This window comes from Pinus tabuliformis, chromosome J (genome assembly GCF_031772625.1).
Source record: "Pinus tabuliformis cultivar Carrire ecotype Pingquan chromosome J, CPIR1, whole genome shotgun sequence".
NCBI classification, from domain to species: Eukaryota; Viridiplantae; Streptophyta; class Pinopsida; order Pinales; family Pinaceae; genus Pinus; species Pinus tabuliformis.
In genome coordinates this window covers 181,090,295-181,097,001 of record NC_142295.1, presented here as the reverse complement: position 1 = coordinate 181,097,001, position 6,707 = coordinate 181,090,295, and positions in this window count along the sequence as shown.

Below are 6,707 nucleotides of genomic sequence, written 5' to 3'. Positions count from 1 at the left end.
TGTGAAAAGACCATTCAGGGATGGTATATGAATATTTGCTATGTATGATCCGGGAAATGAAAGCTGGTCTACGAGCTTGACTACTCTTCCTTCGTGTGGAAAACACATTACTCTAAAGAGTGATGAGACAATGGCTCCCATGCAATAAATATAGTCTCGTCCAAGGAGTAGATTATAATCCAGGGGTCCTTGGACTACCATTACATTCATGTGAACGGTTTTCCCTCTCAATGTTATGGGCATATTGGGAAGGATCCCTAATAGTCGACTGGTTCCTTTGTCAAAGCCTATTAGATTTCTCATCTCAGGCAAAAGTGATGGCGAACCAAGTGCTTTCCAAGCAGTCGAGGAAAGGATACTCACAAAAGCCCCTTCATCTATGATGGTACCAGCCATAACCATTCTATATATTTTAGTAATAATTCGGAATGGTACACTAGCTGGTAAGCGGGGTCTGCCTAGTTGATTCCTGTTGAAGGAAACAACTAGGTTTCTTGGAGGTGGGACCGAATAGACAGTCGGGTACGACTCTGACGAACTTCCTTCCTACAGTAAAGGAATGGGTAGATTTCCCCCATATTCATCGGAGTCTGTGCTTACGAAAAGAATTTGGACGGTGTCATCCTTATTCTCTTCTGTGACTGTCTCATCCGAAGATGGAACCTCTGAAGGCAAGACCGGGTCAACTACCACCTCGACCTTTTGACTTTTGTCTGGTATGGTTTCAGATGGTTTGTCTTCAATGATAGATGCTTCGGCCGACCACCTGGGCGGGTCAGCTAGATTTTCAACTAGCGACGGACTTGACAAGAGTTTTTTATATCCAGGAGGAAGTCGTAACGGGGAAACCGGACGATCGTCCAAAACTCTTTTAGCCTCGTCTAAGAAGGGACAACGGTGGACGGCATGATCGCCTTCGCACAGTTTACAAGGAAATCTATACTTTCCTTTTTGTCCTGGGACTTCACATTCACTAGTTGATGGTGTGTTTTCAACATGATCATCATAGGTTGACGACACCGGGTTGTGCAAACGAGGAGACCAGTCCCTTAAGATCCGAGGGATGCAAGGACAATCTCTATGACAGTGGTCTCATTTGCAAATGACACATGGTGATTTAGGCCTGGTCGGTGCAGTGAGTGGATTTTCGCTAGACGACGCTTGGTTGCCCCCTTTCGCTTTTCGCTCCTTCTTCTTCTTCTCTTTCTTCTTCTTTTCCTTCTTCTTCTCAGGTACTTGATTTTTGGCTTTACCAGCCCTATCAAGCAAAGAAGAAGGAGGAGAGGAAGAATTGGAGGAAGTAGAAGGTTGGTGGGTAATTCTGGAATCGTCTAGTTGCTGACTTGATTGTTCAGGAATTGCGGTGTTATGAACGACAGAGGTTGAGAAGAGCCATACGGGCAAGCCGATTGTCAGTCCTGGAAGCGACAATGTGGCCATATGGGGTGCACCAACATCTCCCCAAGAGGAGAAGGGACTAGGATTTGCTCCAAGGGGAATTCCTTGGTTGGTGGATTCCATTTTCTCAACCTAAGATCAACGTAGGAAAGGGTGATGATTATTCCGTTTCAAATAAATTTTAGACGCTTTGACACAACTTGTTTTTTCAATTTTTAAGAGTCGAGAAAAAATAGAAGATGACTCTAGTCGCCTTCGATTTTTAATGAGCCTGAAGTGACAAGTGCTCAGATGGACCTTTTCTGTTAAGGAGTCTGAAAAGGAATGAAAGGGACTTCTCTGGAAATCTAGGTAGAGGGATTACCAAACCAATCGCAAAACTGCAGAATACTTTTTATGGTACGGCAGTCAATCTTCCTGAATGCTGTGTTCAGTGCATTGCGATCGATCGGGCGACAGACACGGATTCCTATGGATAAAGGATTAAGCCTATTGTGGTCTCCCAAAATATACTCGACGGTGCGTGGGAGCACAAGTCTGTACTGGCACTTGTCGTCTCAAAGTGGAGGAATCACCCAACCAACAGTGAGAACAACAGTTACCAGGCTTTACGACGTCGGAATACGTCTCTAGCCTAGACTTCTAGATGTTGTGCGTTAGGTTTGAAAGCGTTGTTAGATTCATTAAATTTATTTTATAGTTGATCTTGCTTAAGAAATTTTCCTTTCAGGTTCACCGCATGATGTATATGTACAATTCCTAAAATGCAATCTAAGATGATAAACAATCTTTTATCTTCTTTGTGCAATGAAAATCCTAGCTACTAAGGAAAGAGAGATAGTATTCTTTCACAAGGAGCAAAGAGCACACACTATATGCATTGTCCTAAATCAAACCAATCAAACAGTCTAAATGCAAATGCACATGCATGTATTTGTTTTCAGCTTTCTTAATATGTGAATGATAAAAAGAAAGCTAATGCGCAAATCTGAATTACTTTTCAAGCGACAATTACTAACAAGTTTCTTTTCAAAATAAAAAATGAAGATAATGAAAACACTTTGTGATTTGGAAATGAATACTTGCTTTCGACGCTAGAAAAACTACAAATTCAGATCAAATACAATAGTAACAGGCTAACCTACTATCAAGAGCAATCAGACTCTCTTCTACGACTGAAAACGACACTTGCGACACTTTCAAATCGAGAAACGACAATACAACTATGTTACTTTTTTGCAAAGGAGAACTGAAAATGACTCAACAAATACACAAAAACATTTACAGTTCTTTGTACAATGGAGGCGGAATAACAACAAGGAAAGGGGTTTCAAACAGAGGTATACTGATTACAGGCAGCAAAACTCATGAATAGAACTGAAAAGAATGAATCACAGAAACCAAAACTAAGGAACAATGCCTAGTCTGATCAGCGCACCTGTAACATAGTGATCTTGAAATGCAGCGCACCTACTACACTCAGGAAGTGCGTTGAATTTCAGATTCACAGAACAGAGACTGCGCTGGGCCAGAGACGAGACTTTGCTTGGGTTTCGGGTCACAGTTTGCAGTTTAGTTCAAGGATTTTGGCCGAGCAAGTGGCAATCAGTAAATCAACAACAGGGGTAGATCTAAGGAGATTATGAGAGCTACCACAAGGGCAATTAGAGAGTTTGTAAATCAATTGTTTAATTCATAAACAAAACCTGGAGATTGACTGAAGCGGCATTTATCTACTTTGCATTTGCATAGCAAATGCAGTTCGAAAGCTACCTGGCTCAACTTCAGGCTCCGTCTGAAAGTTTATAAAGTAAACAACAAGGAAGATAAACAAACAACCTAGTCGCTCCCCAGTGGAGTCGCCATTTTGTTACAGGGAAAAGTGTCTATGCAGAACTGCTAATCGCACTAAGGTGTGGTAGCTACCTTAGAAACAAACAAAGTAAAGCTACTTTCATTTTTCCTTTATGAAATATAGATGAGAGAAGAACAAAGGAAACCAACCTCTGTCTTGCACGTGGCTCCTAGTTCAATTCCTCTCTCTTCTCATAGTACTTTGCTACTTGCTTCCTTGTACGCCCAGCTTCACAGAGTACCTGTAGAATCAGAGTAGCATAAAACTATACAAGAACATGGAACTATAATCATAAACAATCTAGCATCAGATGTAAATTGACCATACAAATGCATAAAACATAAATGACCCAAGAGTATGGAGGAAAACTTGAATAGCTTTTATTGATAATCAAGAAAGATCCAAGGGAGTTACAACCAGTTGTTCTGACCCAGCATCATCCTCTCAGTGAGTAAGCCCTTCTTCACCTCATACAAAGCGTAGATCACCCAACACTATGATGTTGTCTCAAGAAACCAACAGCAATTCCTTACAAGATGCAAAATTCCAGCCTCTGGATCTCTGGGATGAGGGATCCATATATAGATATCTGTAAGGGAGATGAGTCAGCTTGTGATTTGATTAGTGTCTTCCCTCTGATAGTTCTTGCTTCCACTTGGAGATTGATGATCTCTTACTCATCCTTGGTCGAATTCAGAGAGGCAAGTGTCACAGGAGAAGTTTCTGGAAGATTCCATGCCTCTCCACCTCGCGGATTGACACTGCCATTTGTCACTTCTCACCCATCGCACCCCATAGAAGGGCTTTTTGAAATGAAACGCACCCATAGAGTGTACTTAGGTGAGATGCAACGCACTTTGCCTATGGAGCAGGTGAAATGATCCTATTTTGACCAGTTCTTAATGGTTTTTCATGGAGAACTTCCGGGATAAGCTGTAATCAGTTGACCTTGTTCCTTTAGGGATTAGAAAAACACTTTTAGGGACTTAGGAGCCCTTGATTTATGGAAATTTTATGCTTGGGGTTGCAGTGCCCAAAAATGTCTATAACACCCATGGCTTCCCAATACTTCGGAAGAAAATATCAACTTGAGCCTTATCCAAGATTACATGGCAGCCTCTTTTCCATGCAATTCCCTATATCATACTGTCGTAAACACATAACTACCACTGTATAAATAAATATAACAATATAACAGTTATCTTACCTTATTGTGCTAAGCACACGACCTTGTAACTAAACACATTTGTCAACTACATGTTCCAAAGATCAAGATATAGTATTTATTAATTTGAAATCAACCTTTACCAAGTCTAATAAAAATGCCATAATCCACAATCAACTCACATTCATCAGTGATAAGACATAATACTACAACTATCACCTATTTATTGTAAAGAACATACAATTTTTTCTCAGCACATATGTGTTAGTGCAAATATCTCAAATCAGATCATTCCTTCATGGAATATTATAGATACAAACTCATATCATGCAACTAGTCAAACATTCAAGCAACATATAAATGACATAATAGACACCAAACACGCAAACGCCAAATAGATGACATAATCAAGCATTAAAGCATGAGGTAGGCAACGTAAGAAAAACCATACCAAATAGGTGACATAATTAAACACTCAAACAAAAAATAGATGACATAATCAAACTCCTACCTCAATGTATCTCAGGGGAGGCTATCTTGTTTTCACAATCAATCTAGATTAGCACGATATAAATTCACAACATATCAACCCAAACATAATTAAGTTCATGATATCCATAACATTAAGTAGCTAACATTTTCACATCATAAACACATAAACAATCGTCATTCATGCATAACAATCACATATGCAAAATCAGTCTAGATTAATATGACACAATATCACAAGCATATCAACTCATAAATGAATGTCATAACCCTAATCATCTGCATAGGCCAATCGAAACTAGCATGATACATATAAAATCAAGATCCCAAGTATAATGGCCATAACCATCATGCATACAACCACAATGCATATAACAACAAGTTACTATCCTTCATGACTAACCGACATAGATACATATGATCACACTGATTAACTAACATATTTCATACATGTGACCCCAACAACCATAGATTGAAATACATGTACACAACCCTAATTCTTATGACAATCGTTAACCAACATACCTACATGCCAAACATACAATACCTATATGATGATCTTCTCTCACCTCAAAGTCTAGTGCTACAACCTTGCTCTAATGATTTGCATCTCCTGCTCGATCTCAGAAAAATGTCAGCCTCATAACAAACTAATCGCATCATTATGACATAAACTATAGGAAATGACCTCATGCGTGACAACCTTAAACATGACAATTCATGCATAACAACATGCATCTAGCCCATTCAGTCGAATTGTTCAACCATGCTCTGATACCACCCTATAAATGCATCCTCCAACATGTACCCACTTTCATTGGCTTACCTAGGGTAAATATGATATGAGGGTCACTATGTGTTGAGCATCATAATTTCTTCTTTTTGACACCCTTTTTCACCTATATTATTCTTATTTAACCATCATAATCACTCAAGGAATCAAATCACAAGATTTATGGCATGGCACGTATATAATTGTCTTGTATTTGATAGGTTGATAATTTTATTTATTATTAGTCTAATATTTTCTTTAGCTATCGAATTCGGATGATTTTGCAGCTAATGCCTAATTCTATAGCCAATTCCATGGGTTGATAGGTTCCAAGGTGCCAAATGGAGAGAAAAATATATGCAAAAGGTGGTGATCAATCTACTTAATGATTCCCTCATACTTTCATGAACCAGATTGATAAAAGAATCTTCCAATTACGTGGTCAAGGATAAATTCAACTCTGTCAGCTATAATAGGCGAGCAAGGAATGAGATATACACCTCATGATTTTCTTTGTTAATAGAAAATCGTGAGAGAATTTTTTACGTTATATTTTCATAGTTAATTTTAGCATTCTGTTAACAAGGTTAGGCATAGAGATCTGAACATAATATGATAACTGCTCTATAAAATCACCTCACAACATACATAAACACAATGATTTATATATGCATAGTGAAGACTTAAAACTCTGTTTTTAATTCAGTCTATGAAGAACCTTTTAATTTCCATGTGGAGTTAACTGTTTGATTGATAGCATGAATTACCTACTTCTCATGGACGGCCCCCTTGAGCAACAAGGGTTTTCATTCATCTTTAGTAGAGAGAATTTCCATATAATTTCATAAGTTTTCTGAGTAGATACGTTTTTAATTTCTTTCGTATTCACATTATGATTGTTTTACTAATCATATCTTTTGTTTGTAGATGCACATGAATTAATCTTAATAGCAGTGATAGCAATGATATGATTCGTACTTAGACAATACTTTGTTTTCCTTATAGAAAAAAGTATTTATTTGTAGACA